At 42.4% G+C, this 20,079-nt stretch overlaps 1 protein-coding gene across 8 annotated transcripts in view; it reads right to left on the reverse strand.

Annotated features, from left to right (window-relative positions):
• Positions 1-19,412, reverse strand: part of TMEM108 (transmembrane protein 108) — a 363,999-nt gene extending 344,587 nt beyond the window's left edge. For 6 of the 8 annotated variants that reach the window (XM_042955905.1, XM_042955904.1, XM_042955900.1 and 3 more), the window contains exons 1-2: positions 19,332-19,412; positions 12,499-12,617 (exon numbers count right to left, since the gene is read on the reverse strand). The gene's annotated coding sequence lies outside the window, so the exon portion shown is untranslated. Of the gene's footprint in view, positions 1-12,498; positions 12,618-17,506; positions 17,551-19,331 lie in introns of those variants that run through there. The other 2 variants (XM_042955902.1, XM_042955903.1) reach the window with 2 other exon arrangements.
• Between the last annotated feature and the right edge of the window lie 667 nt (positions 19,413-20,079).

Consider the following 20,079-nt stretch of genomic DNA (forward strand, 5'->3'; position numbering starts at 1 on the left):
GCTCTGCAATGGGAGTGAAGCCTACTTAAAACAAGCAAACAAAAAAATCAGGTATGGCTGAATCAGTCCTACTACAGACTGCTTTGGAGGCATGGAGAATTTGGACCTGTTTAGAACATAAATGCTACTCCAGGGAGAACCAAGCAAGTGGTTATTGAATACAAATACAAGAATGGTAAGTAAGCAGAGGTGAAGGGAATGAGTAAGACTGCAGAAACTATTATTAATGCACTGAAACCCCACTATTCTGAGTTCCTGTCATGTGCTTCCCACAGTACAGGCAATATAAATAATGCCAAGGGAAGTTGATGGCATGGTTCATGCTTATAAAGGCTTTACTGTCTAATATGGAGACAGACAAATAATTGAGGAAAAAATTCCAGCAAGTAACAAAGTCTCCCAGTCACAAAAACATGGCCTCAAATTAGAATATCCAATGAAGTAAATCTAGGTAAACAACAAGGCCTGGAGCAGATCTGTGAAACAGGGCTTTGCCTTGGCACTTGTCTTTTTGAACCTCTCACCCCTCAGAAGCATTCTTCCTCCATTTTTTCCACCCTGGGAAGAGGGCTGGTAGGCACAAGAGAATAGCCACAACACTCAGCAGCCTGACCTATAGCCAAACAAGAGGAAGGGAGCCCCAGACGGACAAGATGTGGCAGGGAGCACACATCTGATCGCAGCAGTGATTCCAAGGGCAGAGTAGGGTGTGATTTGCACAAGAGCAAGATGCAAGCAGTTCTTCCCTTCCTCAGGAGCAAACCCTCAGAAGGGCAGTCAATTCTTTATAGACAGAGCCCCAACACATCAGCTTTTCTTCCTAAATCCTGAGGGAAGAGAGGATAGCTTCCAGGAGCAGCACAAAGTTCTGATTAGCTCACACGGCAAGAAATTGAGAGGTTTATTTAAAACTGAAGGTAGACTAGGATATCTGGCCTAAGTCAACAAAACAGCCACATGTCTGAGCTGATAAATATCTCTCCTGCCATTTATTTTTCTTATCCTACTGCCATGGTTTAAAAAAAAAATCCAACTTGCTCAGTGGTTATATTTCTTGCTTCCTCCAACTATAATATTTCTGTGAGGAAGAGCACATGGCTGAGGCCCTGACATCTCCCTGACTTTCAGAAGGATGGCCCAGCAACTAAGTGCAAAGCAGTTTCACAGTTTATTGTTCCCACTCTCCCTTTCTTCTCCTCTGAAACACAAATATGGGCACTCCCTCCATCAGCACCTATGGAATGAAATGTCAAGGGGCTCCTATTGCCTGCCTATAATATGTCTTTATTCAAAGAAGTTACACTAGATAATCTTTCTGGTTATGAGGGGAAAAAAATGTGTCTTTACTCTTCTCCAAAAGAGGAATCTGAGAAGAATGAAACACAACTTTTCATACCACAAACATTTTTGTGGCTTTTTACATATTTCTTTCAAAAGCCTGAGATAAAAAGAGACAAAACGACTGGTAAGGGTCCATTTAGCAATACACACGAATAACCAAAGAATGCAAAAGAATCTAAGTAGTTATACTCCTGTCTCTTGCCAAAAAAAATTCAAGAAAAAAAGAGACAAAGTTAATTTAATGAGAACCACACATCTATATGAAATTATAGCCCATTTTAATAACTTAAAAAACCAATATATCAAACTAGAAAAGCAATACAAGCATCTAAGTTATTCTTGAGTAGGAAAAAAATTTAAGACTTATTTTGTGCATGAAACAATAAGAAAAATTGTAAAAAGAGAAGGGATAGGAGGAGTTAGAGTTTATGAAACCAAAATTTATTGACCTAACATATGGCTTAAATTATTTGAACAAAATGTAGAAAACCATAACTTAAGTAGAAAGAACAAAAGAAACACTGATATGCTTTCAGCCCCGTATTCAGAGAGGGGCAGAGCTGCCAGGAGAGCACCACCATCATTTGAGAACACTGGCAGGCTTATTCATGCTAACATGTTATAATTGAGAATCAATACAGGGCAGAGTCTGCTTAAATGAACTCCAAGAGTTTGTCCAAGCAAACCTGTTAATGTCATGTTGCATTTTATTAAATGATGTTTGGAATAAAAACCCTGTTGGTTGGGCCTTATAAAACTTTGTTTTAAGAATATGTATGCCTTACCTTCCAACGACAGCTATAATGATAGCATTTGGCTCTACGATAAATCTTACTATATATGAGAAGAAACAAATGTGAAGGAATCTCTTATCAAGGTTATGTAGAGTAACCTTGAAGTTGCTGTCCATTTCTGATGTGGGCAGATACACTAGAGCCCCATGAATGTCCACGAACATAATTTTCACAATCACAGGGGGAGGGGGGAGAATATATCTTCAGGTGCTTGCTGGGGCTAGGAATAGTGGCCTTTATCAAAGAAAGATGTAGTTAGAGAAGGCATGAAAGTGGTAGGTAGAGGATGGCTAATCAAGAACTGTGATGCAAACCAACTCTGCTATGATGTTCAATAACTTAGTCAGGGGCACCTAGGTGACTCAGTTGGTTAAGTGGCCAACTCTTGATTTCAGCTCAGATCATGATCTTACGGTTCATGAATTCCAGCCCAGCACTGCGCTGTTAGCACAGAGCCCCCTTAGGATTCTCTCTTCCTCTCTCTGCCCCTCCCTAAGGCTTGTGCACATGCACACATGCACTCTCTCTCTCTCTCTCAAAATAAACATACAAAAAATAATAACTTAATCAGCAAGCACATATGATGAGCCTACATGCAGAACTCTGTGCCAAACATGCATAAAAGAGGATACAGGTGGAAAAGCACCACAAGTGCCATGCTCACAATTATTCTATAAGGTGATATTATGAATCCCAACCTAAAAGTAAGAAAATTGAGGCTGACAGAAATTCAATATTTTTCCCAAAGTCACATTTCTAAAAGCTGATACAGGCAGGATGGAAATACAGGTCTGGGTCCTAGGCCAAGGGTCTATCAATACTGCCAAACCAACTGGTCACTGAAGAAAAATGAGAAAAAACAGGCATTCTATGCAAACAGGAGAAAATGGGACCAAGGATCCATTTGAGTTAGGAGAAGTTTGTGTGTAGAAAGAACAGAAAGAAAGTCAGAAAGTTGGGAAACAGACTGTGGACAGCCTTTATGCCCAGTTAAGAAGCACCTTGTACTGCAGCCAGTTGGTGGAACCACAGATAAGACAAAAAGGTAAGAAAGAATCTAAACAAGGCATTAGGGAAAGGCATTTGGAGAAACACCAGAAAAGAACAAAGATTTAAAATCAAGCACCGTATTAACATAGGATTTGGGTCTCTCAAAGTAAAAACATTATCTTCTAAGTTGGGGGTCCCTAATGTCCTATTGCTTAATGCTTTACTGATGTCAATAATTAAAAATTCCAGAAGTGCTCCAGTAAGTCTTCTTTCCCCCAAAACAGGGACAGCTTTTGATAGCTAAGAGAAGCATGTGCCTATCTGCCTTCTTCCTTGCCCATGAAGCCTCCTTCAGGGGGTATGCTGATAAAGAATGGGTCACACTTGGGGACATTATTTCAGCTATAGCTTCACTTCTTGGAAAGGTGAAGGCCAAGATGGAATGATGGGCTCAGGAGGCAAAGGGTAGAGAATGAAATCACCCCTTCCTGTGGCTCACAGGAAGGACAGGCCAGTTCATCAAGGCTAGAGGTTTCAGCCCTGCCCTCCGGCATCTGCACTCATAGTCCTTACCCTTGTGCACATTTAACACTCACAGAGAGCGGCCTGTAGCAGGACAAAAATCTCAGGACTCAGGATCCTGGCTCTTGGCCATCTTTCAGAATCTCTTTATACCCTAGAGAGAGCAGGTGTCTTTACTGTTGCTACAAAATCTTCATGGAGGGGCTACATATTAATACCTGATTCTATGAGAATACAGTCTTATTTTTGTAAAAAAAAAATTGTACATGCACAAATTTGAGTTACTTTGGCTTATACTATAAGATTAATACTTCTTTAATATTAAAGATTTTAACCTGGCAATATGTGGTTATCTAATATAAATGTTCCTATTCAGAAAAAATATGGATATTAAACCTCACTGGATACAATTCTACATTTTTCCCTTTTTCTTTCCACTAAAAAAAAAAAAAAAAAAAATCAATAGAGAGGATGGAGAGGGATCTTCATAGAGTCAGACGAGGAGAAACTGCAGCAAATGGTTCATCTTTGCTCTTTTTATCTCAGTAGTCAGCAGCAGGGTGAGAAACCTGATCCAGATCACCCTTCAATAACAGACTACATTCTTTTCTCAATCAGCAGTTGCAGAAGCCCTGCTGAACTCCTCTTTTGCCATTTTCAACGAAAGTTGCACCCAAGGAAATACTGATTGTCTATATGTGGCACCACTGTGTTCCAGGCACTTGAGAAGTGTGAGAGCCTTAAATCAATTCCATGAACCAATGGTCTGTTTGTGTTGCCACAGATCACACCACTCACAGCTGTGCGGGTCCATGAAGCCAGGACCTTTGTTATTACCCTGACACAGAATTATCAGTAAGGACAGAGCCTTCCACAATATGAAAATGCATTACCTTGTAAAGTCACAATCTATTGGTTCAAATGAAGCTGACTCTCCAAGATCAGGGATAAAGGCACAAAACACACTATAGCACAAACATTAAGTCTACTTTGTAAGGCAGTAATCCCCAAAATGACAACACCTATGCAGAATTTATTTTTAGAGTCATAAGCCAAATTATTTTCCTTTGTCAGAACTAGAATCTTACAAACCCAGCTGTTAAACAACATTTGTCAAAAATGTCAAAACGTCTTTCAACATTTAGACAGCCACCTCGCCATTATTCCTATGGGATACATGGGTGGCTGAGAGAATCACATTTGACAGATGCAAAAAATAAGTCATCCATATGGCAAATACAACTCTTCATTTTCCAAACATCTAGCCCAGCAATTTCCCTACCATTCTGCCTTGGGATGCAGCCAATCTTCCCAAAAGAATGGATTTAGGCTTTTTCACAATTGCTACTGAACATGGAGGCTTCACAAATAATCTTCCAATTCTTATTTTACACAGAACCCACAAATATTGTTTATATTCATTCTAAGAGTTAAGAATTCAGGATCTTAATGCTAGAGAGAGCTCATGTTGTATCAGTATATGTCATGATTGCTCCCTGCTAGAGAAACTGCCAGGACCGCAGTCATTACTGAGGCAAGTAGCCCAGGTCACAGCCGTTTGGACCAAGAGAGGGCATCAGTTACCCTAAGATTTCTGGTAGAAGAGCTTTGACCACTAGGGATGATAGTTACTACAGAACTATCATATTCCTTTTCTTCTTGGTCCATACACAGATCACCAGTTAGGTTGTGGGGACAAAAAGAAAAAGCAGGAACAGGAATACATGAGAAGAGAAGCCAAAATGGAAATGCTGTGCCATGTTAAATGGTCAAGAAGTAGAATATGGATTGACCAACCACTGGTAGTACCAAACATCCTGGAGTTGTAGAATACTGGGAACAATCTTCCTGGTCCTGAGTTAGGTCCTGTCTCTGTGAGGCCTGACCAGACTACACCTCCTTCTCAATCTGAAAGAACCCTGGGATTCTTCCCAACTTGTTACATATCTGACATTGTTTTATTTTCTCACACATTTTTAACCCTTCCATTTATTAGGTGACTTAAATGAATTTCTGTTCTTGGGATCAAAGACATTTATATGGGTCCCACAGCAAAATGACTCAAAGCTCTCCTTTTCTCTTTATTAACTGTAACACAACCTCAGATCTCCTCTCTGACAGCGTACATATAACCTCACAAATTTAAGGGCTACTCTGCCAATTATTTGCAATGAGAGAAAAAAAAAATGGCTAGTGAAGCCTATCTCCCTTGGATTGTCTTAAAATCACCATCGTTGCATTTTTTCTGTTGCCACATATAGACCACAATTTACTTTCAAGTAGATGTAGAAGATTAGCCGCAGTGAGTCAAGAATGAAAACCCAAAATCCTATGGGAGCTTCAGTAGTCTATCTTCTGTGGCACTGACAGATTCCCTCCTGTGACTTTTGAGTTAAGGCTCAGGGGTCAATCTCTACCTTGACAAAATCTGATTCTTCTGATCCCTATAGAATAAAATTGGTTGCCAAAGCTATTCCAGCACTGGGAAAAGGTCAGGTTATATCAAAAATTAATGAGCCAGCCCCCACAAAGCTTCTGTACCTTCTCCAACTCATTATTCCTCCCTCCCCCAAAAACACACCATTCATCCCTCTAGCAGTTATTCTCAATCATAGGTATTTAGAAGTAGGGGGTGATGGGGGGACATGTTGGTTGACTTGATGACTTGGTTTGAGTAATATTAAAATTTAGTGACCAGAGATGCTAAACACCCTATAATGGACATAAATAGACCAAAAAAGTTCCATACAACGATGAATCATTCTATCAAAATGCTAATAGCACTTCCCTTGAGAAACATTGAGCCCTCTCCAACATTTGGGGCAGACAAAAAGCAAGAAAGAAAGGCAAACTGAAGAGAGGAGACCAGTAAGAGAACAAGCAATGCACCCCATCATAAGTGAAGCAGTCTAGTAAAGGCTGTCCAAAGATCAGTCTCAGGCCCTGCTGACCTCCTTCTCCTCACCTCCGACAATAATACTCATGGCACACAGACTTCTTACTCTCATTCCCCCTACTGTGCAAAACAATCTTGGGCTCAGATTTAAATTACATCTTTTTAAAAATTGTGTCTTTATTTCCACATCTTTTCATTTGTTCTAATTATGATAGTTTCTGAGCAACTAATATTGGTAATAGTAATAGATAATATCAACTGAAAATTCTACCACATTGCTAAAGGGCTTAATTACTAAATTTGTACTATAATAGGTCTGTTGGAAAATTTGCTTTAGAGACTAATTCTTTAGGGCATAACTCCTTAGAGGTTAGGCTTATGAATTACTACCATCTTCTGAAACACTTTTGTGAGCCACACTGGGGCTTGGCAGAAGGAAAGGTGAAAATTCTCTTGCTACCTCTCCCAAGCTCTTTGTTAAGTTCTAGGCAGTATCCAAAGAGACAACCTGCACAAATTTCACCACTGTGGAGAGACCAAATGGAAAGAGACAGCTCAGAAACTTCTGATTAAAGGGCAAATAGTTTAGAGGCAGTATACTTATGTCAGAGAGACAGGCCCATGGCACTTTCTGTAACACAGAGATGCCACAGCAAGGTAAAAGTTCAGCAAGAAACACTCACAGACTGAAAAGCTCCCCAGGATGGAAAAAGTCCAAAATGCAATTCTGTTTTAAATGAGGTGAAGTCTTGTTAGAACAAGAGCATATTATCACTAAAAATAAGGGTTTCCAACAAGTAAGGTCCTTGTAGATGAAAGCACCATGCCCCGTAGAAATTCCTAGTATTGTAGACATTCCTAATATTGCTGTCCAATATGGTATCCACTAACTACATGTGGCTATGGAGCACTTGAAATGTGGCTGGCATGAATGAAGGACTGAGTTTCTAATTTAATTTTAATTCATTTAAATAAAAATAGATAAACGTGGCTAGTTGCTACTGTATTGAACAATGCAGGAAAAGGTTTAGACCATGATTTGGGAAAATGACATAAGAGATTATCGCAAAAAAATCTTACATATCTTCTGACTACCTGGAAAATACTTTCTCAGTGCACTCCCTGCCAGAGAGGGACAATTCGTAAGAAGTCACAACATAAAAAAACATCAGAAAAGAGTAGTGCTTTTAAAATGTTAGCATGCGGGGCGCCTGGGTAGCTCGGTCGGTTAAGTGTCCGACTTCAGCTCAGGTCATGATCTCGTGGTTCATGAGTTCAAGCCCCGCGTCTGGCTCTGTGCTGACAGCTCGGAGCCTGGAGCCTGTTTCCAATTCTGTGTCTCCCTCTCTCTCTCTGACTCTCCCCGTTCATGCTCTGTCTCTCTCGGTCTCAAAAATAAATAAACGTTAAAAAAAATTTTTTTTAATAAATAAATAATATAAAATGTTAGCATCCATCAGAATCACCTGGAGGTCTTATTTGTTGTAAATTTTGTGGATGTATCTAACAATTACAAGGGCCAGACACACAGCAAGGTGGAACTCAAACCTGCCAGGACACTCTACATCTAATTCCTGCATTGGCCCTGTCTTGGAGTCAAAATGAGGCTTTCTATTAGAATAATGTAACTGTCTCAGGTCTAGGTCAGGGTTACCACCATTCCAACACAGTTCTAGAAGAGTATCAAAAGAACACATGTTATATTAAAATTTTTATTTATCACTCAAAGGGCATAGGTTGAAGATAAACCCTTTCCATATTTCCAAAGAAACAGAAATAAAAGGTTTTAGAATAAAAACATTTCTACAAATATTCTGTGGTCTTTTTTGTATTACCTATAAAATCTGTTCTAGGATCAGTGGTCATTTGGGAGGATATATTTCTTTTGAGGGTTGTCACTTCTTTATGTTCTTTATGTACTTATACATGAGTTACTTTAACATTAAGAGACCACCCCATGAAAAAACAATTCCTTAGATGTGGTGTATGTGTGTACACACATACGGTCACACACACAACAGAATATTACGCGGTCATAAAAAGAATTAAATCTTGGGATGCCTAAGTGGCTCAGTCAGTTAAGCATTCAACTCTTGATTTAAATTCAGGTCATGATGGGGCGCCTGGGTGGCTCGGTCGGTTAAGCAGCCGACTTCGGCTCAGGTCATGATCTCGCGGTCCGTGAGTTCGAGCCCCGTGTCGGGCTCTGTGCTGACAGCTCAGAGCCTGGAGCCCATTTCAGATTCTGTGTCTCCCTCTCTCTGACCCTCCCCTGTTCATGCTCTGTCTCTCCCTGTCTCAAAAATAAATAAAACGTTAAAAAAAAAAAAATTCAGGTCATGATCTCATGGTTTGTGAGATGGAGTCCCATATCGGGCTCCATGCTGACAGTGCAGAACTTGCTTGGGAATTTCTGTCTCCCTCTCCCTGCCCCTCTCTCTCACTCAAAATAAACAAACTTAAAAAAAAAAAAAAAAACAATTAAATCATTCCATTCATGACAACATGGATAGACCTAGCAGGTACTATGCTTAGCAAAATAAGTCAGACTGAGAAAGAAAAATACCCTATAATTTCACCTATATGTGGAATCTAAAAGACAAAACAAATGAATAAACAAAGCAGAATCAGACCTGTAAATACAGAGAACTGATGGTTGCCAGAGGGGAGGGAGGTGGGAAGATGGGCAAAAATGGGTGAAGGGGAGGGGGAGATACAGGCTTCCAGTAATGGAATGAAAAAGTAACAGGAATAAAAGTCACAGGATAGGGAATATGGTCAATGATATAGTAATAGCATTGTATGGTGACAGACGGTAGATACATTTGTGGTAAGCATAGCAGAACATAGAGAGAAGTTGAATCAATGTTGTACACCTGAAACTAATATAACATTCTGTGTCAACTAAAACATTTTTTTTTTTGAGACAGAGATAAAGAGGCAGGGTGGGGGGGAGAGGAGGAGACAGAGGGAGAAAAGAGACAGGGAGAAGAGGAGAGACAGAAGAGGAGAGAGAGGAGAGAGGGCGAGGAGGAGAGAGGAGAGAGGGCGAGGAGGAGAGAGAGAGAGGGCGAGGAGGAGGAGAGAGAGGGAGAGGAGGAGGAGAGAGAGGGAGGGAGAGGAGGAGGAGAGGGAGGGAGAGGGGGAGGAGAGGGAGGAAGAGGGGGAGGAGAGGGAGGGAGAGAGGGAGGGAGAGGGGGAGGAGAGGGAGGGAGAGGGGGAGGAGGGGGAGGGAGAGGGGGAGAGGGGGGGAGGGGAGGGGGAGGGGAGGGGGAGGGGAGGGGGAGGAGGGGGAGGGAGAGGGGGAGAGGGGGGGAGGGGAGGGGGAGGGGAGGGGGAGGGGAGGGGGAGGGGAGGGGGAGGGGAGGGGAGGGGAGGGGGGAGGGGAGGGGGAGGGGGAGGGGAGGGAGGGGGAGTGAGAGGGAGGGGGAGTGAGAGGGAGGGGGAGTGAGAGGGAGGGGGAGGGGGAGAGAGGGAGGGGGAGAGAGGGAGGGAGAGGGGGAGAGAGGGAGGGAGAGGGGGAGAGAGGGAGGGAGAGGGGGAGAGAGGGAGAGGAGGACAGAGACAGAGGGAGAGGAGGGGGGAGAGAGAGAGAAGAAGGGAGGGAGGGGAGGAGGAGAGAGGGGAGAGAGAGTGGGTATGCACACGAGCAGGGGAGAGGGAGAGAGAATTTTAAGCAGGCTCCACACCCAGTGCTGAGCCCAACATGGGGCTTAATCCCACAACTGTAGGATCATGACCTGAGCCAAAATCAAGAGTTGGACCCCTTAACTGACTGAGCCAACCAGGTGCCCCATTTTTTGTAAAGAAATTTCCTTGACTATTCTTCTCAATAGCCTTCTTTTTTGCCTCCTTCACTCCCCTCTTTCTTAATGTTCCAAAAAGAAAGCCTTCATTCAGAATACATTGCTGCAACAAATAGGACATGAAGCCTTAAAATAAAATCAGAATCCAGTACTGTTCATTTCCCTCACCAACAATCTTTCTCCCTTCTTCAAACTCCCAATATTCCTCAGTTAGTACTTTCACAAAGTTTAAGAGTGATCCTTGGGTCCTAGAAATTTGGGGAAACAGGCATCATTTCTTAACATTTATAGAGCCCCCAAGTAGTCACACAACAAATACTATGTACATCACTTTCTTAGGCTACTGAGTTTATTAATGCTGTATCTCTTTTACAGGTAGGGAAACTGTAGTAAAATGAAGCTAAATGATTAAAATCTAGTCCCAGAATAACAATCCCTTCAGCAGTATTACTTTAGCAGTGGTTCTCACTGCTGGGAGTTTCCTGCCCCCACCCCAAGAGGACATATGGTAACGTCTGGAGACACTTTTGACTATAGAGAGTGCTACCAGAATCTAGTGGGTAGAGGCCAAGGACCCTACCAAACATGCTACAGTGCACAGGCCAGCCCCTCCCCTACCCCACCCCAAAGAACTGCCTGGCTCAGAGTGTCAACAGTGTTAAGGATGAGAACCCCTGCTTCGCTGGCAATTCTAGCATTACTTTCTTTGCCCCCCTAATCAATAAAGAATGGCTCCCTCTACAATTTGATCCTTGTACAGTATTTACACAGGAACATGCCAATCAAGTATTATTTCTGGCCTTCTATACTTTCTAATTACTTTAAAAATATAAGATCCATGTGAACCACAGAGGAAAATGAGGAAAGCTAGCAAAGTCTGGCTTCTTTCCTTTAAGGAGAAAACCTAGCAAAGACCAGGTCCTTGAGCTAGCAACCTCCAGGCCCTGAGCTATGGTGTGTATCTGGCTGCTCACCTGGACTTTTCTGTTGTTAAAGTGCTTTGCAACTCCCTTTTCTCTACTCTGCTTATCTCTAAGCACATGCATTATTCCAGAGCAGTAATGATGTATGCTTATGGGAATCTCCAGAGATCTACAGACCCTAATTATCTATTTCGTTCAGTAAATTGTACTCATTACTAAGTCACGTGAGACACTGAAGGACATCAGTCTTTCTGGCTGCCCTTTGTATGAGCCTGGGTAATGGGACATTATCTGCCAAAGGCTCCACAGTATTGAATTGAGATGCTTAAAACAACCCTCCGTCCAGTTTTTCAGCTGAGTACCTTTTTTTTTTTTTAACCTCCTGTCTCTTTGCTAACCATCCTTAGCTCTGCTTAGATCTGTATCAATTATGATTCTTCTCTTCAAGGAGTCTGGTTTTAGTTTAAGCTCTTGAAGCCATGAAACTCAGAAAAGTTATGACATTCTTTCAACTTATCCTTCCTGGACCTCCACCTGTACTCTGAGAAGGGCACACCAAACAGTATGTTTCTCCCTCTGGTCTTAAAAATCTTCAGCACAAATGAAAATCTAAAGCCAACTCTGAGTTTAATGCTCCCAATTCCCGTATCCATTATACTTAGTACTGCAAAGAGAGGAGAGAATGGACACATGACTTCCAGTGACAATGGATAAAATAACATGGAACAGGTAGAACCACCTGCTAGCTATTATCCACCAAAGTGGGAATCATCAACTCTGTGATAAGTGGTTTCCTTCCTGGGGAAAAAAATTAATGAAGGAAAAGTTAAGCACAGTAAGCCATGGAAGAAGAGGATGCTTGGAGAGAGAACTATATGCAGCAGAACATGAGGATACAACTATAAGAAAAAGGCCATTAGGCCTGGTTCCCTTCTCTACAGCATTTATCAGGAAGGTCAACCAGCTCCTCCCATGTAAATCACATCCCATACAAACTCACTGAAAATTCCTGCATTAAGATATTTCCATGCATAACTTCCATCCCATCACCCTATTGAATTTTGTCTTCATAATTGTTGATTTCCATGGTGTCTGTTAGTTGAATCAATATAGGCTTTGGGAAACTTTCACAGAGTACCTCATTGTACTGACTCCAAGAAGCTACTGAGACCAGAGCCTCTATGACAGTAAACCCAGGAAAATGGCAGAGAATGCCTTTGACTTACCCTGGAGTAGAGGGTGAGAGAGCCTTCAAACACATTTACATCCTCATAACCCATCAGCTCTGCTGCTTTTCATCACTCACTCACTTCTGCATATTGGACCACCACTGATCGATCACCAACTGTCAAAGACAAAAAGTAAAAGAATGAATTAGGCCACAAGTTCCATAACTTCAAGTCCAGAGTCACTGCTCAAGTAAATTTGTGAGTAGCCTAAGTGTTTAACATATAGACGCAAACACATATAATGGCTCAAGCTCAATAAAAGTTTATCTCTGGTTCCCATATACATACTGAACAGGTGAACAGGTCAGTGGAGTGGCTCTCCCTCATGCAGTGATCCAGGCACCAAGGCTAATGAATGTCCTGCCACCTTTTTTAAAACTAAATTTCCAAGCTTGCCCTAAGAATCCTCTCCATTCCAACCAGTCAGGCATGGAAAACAGCATGGAAGCTCACATAGGCATTCTCTTTATGTGTTCCCCCCCACTCCCCCCCATAAGTGGACTGCAACACTACTGCACTTCCATTCAGGTTCTAGTGGCTACAATCAGTAACATAGCCACACCTAAGCCAATGGCTGCTGGGCAGCTGATAGTTACTATCCATCATACAGGGGCTGGCTCCAGCCCAACCAAGATGACAGTGTTACGTTTGGTGTAGAGAGTTCTGGGTAAGACACTTGGCTTAGTTAGTTAACTGAATCTTGGTTCCTTGTTTGTTTGTTTGTTTATTTATTTTAGCTGTAAAATACCTCCTTCCTCACAGGGTCAATGTAAGACTCAAAATGAGACAAAGCAGCACTTCCCAGACTCTAACATGCACACATAACACCTGGCCTCCTTGATGAAATGCAGATTCCAATTCAGTAGGTCCTGCATGAAGCCTGAGAATCTGCATTTCCCACAAACTCCCCGATGATACCAGTGCTGCTGTTCTCTGACTACACTTTAAGTAAAAAGAAGGTAAAGAAAGAGAGTATTTTTGTAAGCCAAAAAGTAATTTGCAGATATCAAGAATTATCTTGGCACTAACTTGATTATAACTCCCAACTAGCTAGCACTTTTAGGATAGGTTTAGTCTAGGTACCATATAAAATTTCATAGAGTCACAGGATTTTGGAAATGAAAAGAATTTAAGTGGTCACTGTTCTCTCTTATTTTCCAGAAAAGGAAATAAACTCAGAGATGTCAATACTGCCCCCCAAATCTCACAATAAATTAGGGTGCTGGAAAAAGAATGCAGAAATTTTTGACTTTTTTCTATTATTACATAAACTCAACTGATAACCTGAGAAACAAAGGGTAATTTTTATTCTTCTGCTAAAGCAATAACAGATACTATTCTAGCCCATACCCAAAAAGGTACCAGAAGGTAGCATTCACCAGTTTGGATCACCATGGTACTAAATGTAGGCAAGGTGTCACGGAAAAGACATCAAGAGATTTTCAAACAGACGTTCTTCCAAATGTAGTGATCTTCAAAGTTATGTTTCACATGTCCAAAATATGAACACAAATTAATTTCTATATACTCCCTGGCAAAAAACAAAAAGATTTTCAATATATACAGACTGGGTCACTATTATTTGGGGAACAATTAGCAAAAGAGAATTGGGGGCTGCAAATAGAAAAGAGAAAAAAATAATTAGCCAAGAAGCAGCAGTTTCTATGATAAACCCTAAAGATAAATAAAGGAATCTCAAGATTTTTTTTTAATCCCTGACATGTATGTTATTTTTGAACCTCTGAGATCATGGGGAGTCCTAGGAACTTATAGTAAAAAATAGTGAAACATAGGACTTCAGAAGCGAAAAATAGAAGTCAAAAACCCCCAAGTTACAAGTCAGAAAAGTACTATCTTGAAATCAAATCAGATAGGCAGGGGTGGGGTGGGTGGGGAGAGAACCCTCTTACAATGCATGTTATCTTCAATGAAGCAACATGAATATCAAAGTGTCTTGATATTGAAATCACAAGGGAGTACTTATTGAGCAAGCAACGATAAATGGAAATCAATACTTGCACATCCATTATTAATTCAACATGAACAAAATACTACTAGCATCTTCATTCAGTGAGCAATTTTAAACATTTTAATAAAGGTAAAATGTTCTAAGAACTTCCGTAAGTTTACTTTTGTATGCTACCCACCCTGTCCCCCCGCCCCCAATCCTCATCCACCTAGTGTCTTTAGCTCCTCAAATATTCTCTCGTACTGACAATTTTCCACAACCTATTCTAGACTCTAGAATTTTTACCCTATTTTTGTGCCATGGATTCCACTCCCCACTCCCCTGGCCTTAACAGTCTATTGAAGCCTAAGAAACTCCTTCTCAGAATAATGTGCTAAATGTATAAGATAAAATATATAAGATTATGAAAGATGTCCATCATACGGAAATACTTTTTCCACAGAGCACTCAGAATTCCATGAACCTAATATAAGACTATATAATGGGGAGTGACTCTTCTAGGATGATGAAAGTTTTTTCTTATAGGAAACAGCATGCAAAAAAGTTTTAAAAACCCAAAGATGCACATAAAGAATATTGCTGAGGATCAGTCAGTGAGGAAAAGAACAGCTGCAAAGAAAAGCCTGACCTTGAATTTCTACCCCAACTCAATGTTATTCATGCTGTGGCTTTAAAATGCCACATTAAGGAATTACTCAGAGAATTTTCTTGGCTCCAGCCCTGTAGACACAGCATATTCTGAGTCCTGATGGCAAGTGGAGAAAGGCAACACTGAAGAAGTGAAGACGGAGAGGAGTCTGAGCTCAGGTCCTAGTTCTCTACCACTAAATAGTTCTATCACTTAGTTCTTATTTGAAACTCTCTGCCTATAAAATGAGAAAGTTGAGTTAAACCACCTTTAGGGTTTCTTCCAACTCTGAATTATTAGGATTTTAAGACAATGCATAATCATTTCTCTGGGAAGAAGTATTAGTGAGATTTCTTTTTGCCCTAGGCTCACAGTATGAAATTACCTTCTGTAAGAGAATTTTTCAGAGGCTTCAGAAATACCTTATGGGAGTCACCGTGCCACAGAATTTAAGACTGGAAGAGATTTTCATAGACACACACCACCTCAGCAATCCCAGTGATCGGGCAAGAAAATGGAGGCTCAGAAAGGCAAAGATTTATTTGAGGTCACATAATGAAGCAAAAGACTGTTGTGACTACCGCCATCTAGCACCAGCAGGATTTCAGGATTCGGCATTGGTAGTAAAGACCAGCTAATCAGCTCTCTTGGAGACAGAAATAAACCTCAAATAAGCTGAGCCACAGGAAGGGAACTGCATGAGGAAGCAGGTGACTGGGGTAATGACACCCAGAGGCAGCATCCTGCAGCTCAAGCAGGGTCAAAACGGAGGCTCCCATATACATTATAACCTCACTGTCAACAGCACTCTCCTCTTTCAAATATGGCTACAAACTCCATCTCAAAGAACAATCAGTAACAAAGAAAGAATAGCTATTTCAAAACAGGGGAATGGATAAGTGAACCCTGGCTAATAAGGTTAATAAAACCAAAATTCAAGATTTGGAATAATGTAATCTTGAAAGAAGAGCAGTAGCTAAGAAAACCTTAAAATATTTGTTAGGAATTTCTAAGTTTTGGAAGAAACTGATTCAGAGTAACTTTGACCTACCTTCTGTGGACAGCCCTGAAGTACAGTAACTTAACCACCACTGTTAACTAATACTCTCACCACTATCTTTACAGCATGTAATTACTGGATATTCATCAGGTTTAAAAGTTACATGTATATTTCCATAGTCCTATCCATGTGTGTAAACTAGCTTTATATGCAAAGAATTAGAAATTATTAAATTTTGGGGAATTTTGATTGAATCATAATTTCAACCTCACGTTCAATTAACCAAAACGTATGCCAAGAGCTTTTAAACCCTACGATACAATGCTTAATTGTCAGTTTACCCTCTGCCCTTTCTCCTACACATCACCAGCAAATTGTACCCATTCCTCAATCCCCGTAACACACATTATTCCCACCTAATATAAACAGTTCTGGCCTTGAGAACTTTTTTTTTTTTTAGATTCTTTTTGACAGCTGACACAGCCTTTCACAATCTGGAGGCGACGCACCATTGGTTTGCCAGCTCTGTGTTTCATCTCCTCCAGGAATTCCAGAGACAGCAGTGCCATCTACTGGTAGGGAGGGCACAACTTATTTCTGGAAGCCTATGGGTGACAGGAGCCAAGGACCTGAAAGAATGGCAGGCTAGATTTGTGTCTTTGTGAGCCTTTCTTTTCTAGAGCATGTAACGAACCTAACTGATGCTTACAACCTGAGAAGCGGAACCTCCACAGGAGTCTCCATCACGAAAGGCAGGTCCTGTGGAAGCCATATACAGCCCAGCCAGGTTAGCCAATAATGAGCTCTGCCTGGAAATGCCTCCTCAAGGCTCTAAGGCAAGCAGCGGAGCCTCACTGAATTAAACATTTCCTCCAGTGCTTCTGTATCAGATGATCTCACCCATGCCCCACCTGTGGCAATGTTATCCAGCTGTATCTTGTAGCACAGGTCTTAGGGAAGATGCTCAGACCCCTCTCAATGTGAAGGCTCTTATGTTTACACAATGTGACACAGATCCTGTGCAAAGGACACGATTGCTTAGGTATGCAGGTCGGACTCTAATCTCTCTCATTTGCTCTCCATCCTCCCCGCTCTTGACCCAGAGGACAGAAATGACAGAAATGAAATGATTTTGTGGTTGCGTGGAAAGCAACATTAGTGGGCTTTCATTGAATCAGAAAATAAAACCTTGTCTTGCAGGTCACTGAGGCACACTGCTTCCCTCAAGATGAACTAAGCCAGCCCATCTCCCTCTTTTCCCTAGGATAAGCCTATAAATGTTTCTCTACCTTTTTAAAACCCCTGCCTCCCCGCCAAAGGCTAAATGTAAACATAGTGTGACCTTTATCTGATTTACATAAATGACATTTTTCTAAACATAAAAGCACATCTTTTCAAACTATACCACCTACTCCACCTTCAGAATTCCTTCTCCCCACCATCACATGCCACCTAAAAAAAAAAAAAAAAAAAAAAAAAACAAAAAAAAACAAACACTGACAAATTTAATTATTCCCACTAATTATACTTTATATTCCAATCTATCAGGTGATGATCTATATTCACTTTACTAGGGTCATTTGTTACATCCCCCCAAAGCTTTGCAGCAACCTCTTTTACTTCCATTCACCTCAGACAACCATCAAAAAGTTGATTTGCTGCAGCTGATAAATGTCCTGATTTCCCCTAACAAATTTAAGTGTTCCCTCTTCAATTTGTTTTAACTTGCCAAGTAAATTGATTTCTTAGCAAGTGCAGGCACTTCACAGGCATGATGCGAGTCTTAGATGTTTGAAGCATTGCACTGTTTCCTGAAGAAACAAAACTTTGCATGGGGGAAGGTAAGAGTAATGAAAGGGCTTTGAAACTGCATGTCTCCAAGGAGTCAGGGAGACAGATTCTCATCCAGCTCACGCCAGAATAAGTTCGAAATAGATCACGGTGAAACTCCAGCATATGGTAAAAATCCCAAAGACCGATGAGCCATTTACCAAGTAGACTACAAGATACATCCAACAAATTAGTGGAAAACTGAAGGGACTTTTAATATTTCATCATAAGATAGACAGTATGGCCTTGCTATTACAGGTCTGGGGAAATGGAGTAGGAAACCAGATGTGTTGCACACAACCGCCTCCCCCTTTTAAAGTAGGACTTAAAGGAGACATCCCTCCAGCCCCAACACACAAACCGTTTTGGCATCCAAATGGTCTTTAAACAGGCACTTTTCAAAGAATTGAGGTCTGAACAGGTGTAATTTACACCATGCCTTCCCTTCTCCCTACAGGCCATTAACACGCTTAAAATAATTACTCTCTCCAGCAGCCCAGAAAGACCTCAGTTTACAGAGATAATCCCCCCCCCCCCCCCCCACACACACACACCCCAAATCCCTATCTTCTTGAAGGAGAATCTCACTGTGACGGTCTGGTCTGCAGTTCACTGCAGGCATTTCCCTCCTCACAGTTTACCAGTCATCAGTTTCGCTGTATCTATAATTCCTTAATGTAACCTCTTATTTAGACCAGCGCCCAACTGCTTTAAAATTTTTTTCTCAACCCTTAACGAAAACCTAGGTTCCCTCGGCAGGCTGAAAGCGTTCAGTTTCGATGCAACTCTGGGGTGCGAGCTGGCGTGCAGGTCCGGAGAGCCTTCTACCAGCAACACTTGGGCTCGGTCCAGCGGTCAAGCCCCCCACCCCCGCCCGCACAGCTGCGCTAGGAATTCGGCTTGCTCGCCGCCGGATTAGTTCGAGTCCCGCCGCTTGGCTAAAGTGACACATTTTTTTTTTTTTTTCCTTTCCTTCTCACATGTGACAGGTCCCACTGCATTAAAGCCATCTTCTCCCAGGCCCCAGCCCAAGTCCGGCGTCCGTGATGCCCCCGCCCCACCACGCTCACTCTTTACCTGGGGAGGGGGCCGATACCAGCATCCCTCCAGGCGGGAAACAAAGGCAGAGACGAAGCTGCCAGGTGGGCAACTCCCCTCGGGCGGACTCGTCACCATGGTGAGGGGGCTGGGAAGGTGCATTTGGAGGGTAGGAAAAGGGAAAAAAGGGAAACCGAGGCACCAACGGGCATGGCTGAGCCCGAGTCTGCATCCTACCCGGAGCAGAGCTCCTGGGGAGGGCGGACCCCAGACTTCTCCCTCCACCTCGCCCAGCCCTGCCCTGGCCACCCACTGGTCCGCACCAGCCGCTGAGGGGCAGAGGGCCGCCCCGCAGCTGCGCTTACCTCAGGAGAAGCGCTCCGGCTCCCTCCGACGGCTCCGGAGAAAGCCCCGCCGCTCACGCACGCGCACTCGCGCTCTCGTGCCTTCGCGCCCCCGCGCGCGCCTCTCCGTCCCGGCTCAGGCCCGCCCCGACACTGGCCGTCAGAGTCCGCGAGAGCCAATCAGGTTACAGGAAAGTCCCCCCGCCTATCACGTGGCCTGACCAGCCAATCACCAAATTGCCCTCGGCAACACCCGCTCCGATGTCCCTGGGGGTTCGGTTGCTACCGTGCGGAGCCGGTGCGAAGCGGGCACAAAGGGCTGGATTTGTTTTCCGGAGCTGTTTTTGCTCAATGAATGAATTAATACATCAATTGATATCTGAAATTCTAAATATGAATAGCTATCCCCTGGGTATCTTGTTAAAGAGGATTCAGATCCAGTAAATTTGTGATGGAAAACTGATACTCTGCCTTTCTAACCAGCTCTAGATGGTGATGATGATGCTCCTGATCTGAGGACTACGCTTTGAGTAGCAAGATTTTAAGGGCACCTGTGAGAAAATGGTTATAGCCCTTGTTCCATGTTATGTGAAAGTTCCACGACCTTTTCCTTTCACCAGTGATAGAAAGCATTCCAGGGACTGAGTAAACATGGGGTGTTCTGGTGACACTCATAATTTGGGCACCGGCTGAGGGAAGGTGTATTTAATTCCCATATCACCTACCCCTAGACAGTGGGGCAGTGATCTGTGCCAACTTGATGGTTAGA

This window comes from Panthera leo, chromosome C2 (genome assembly GCF_018350215.1).
Source record: "Panthera leo isolate Ple1 chromosome C2, P.leo_Ple1_pat1.1, whole genome shotgun sequence".
Lineage (NCBI taxonomy): Eukaryota > Metazoa > Chordata > Mammalia > Carnivora > Felidae > Panthera > Panthera leo.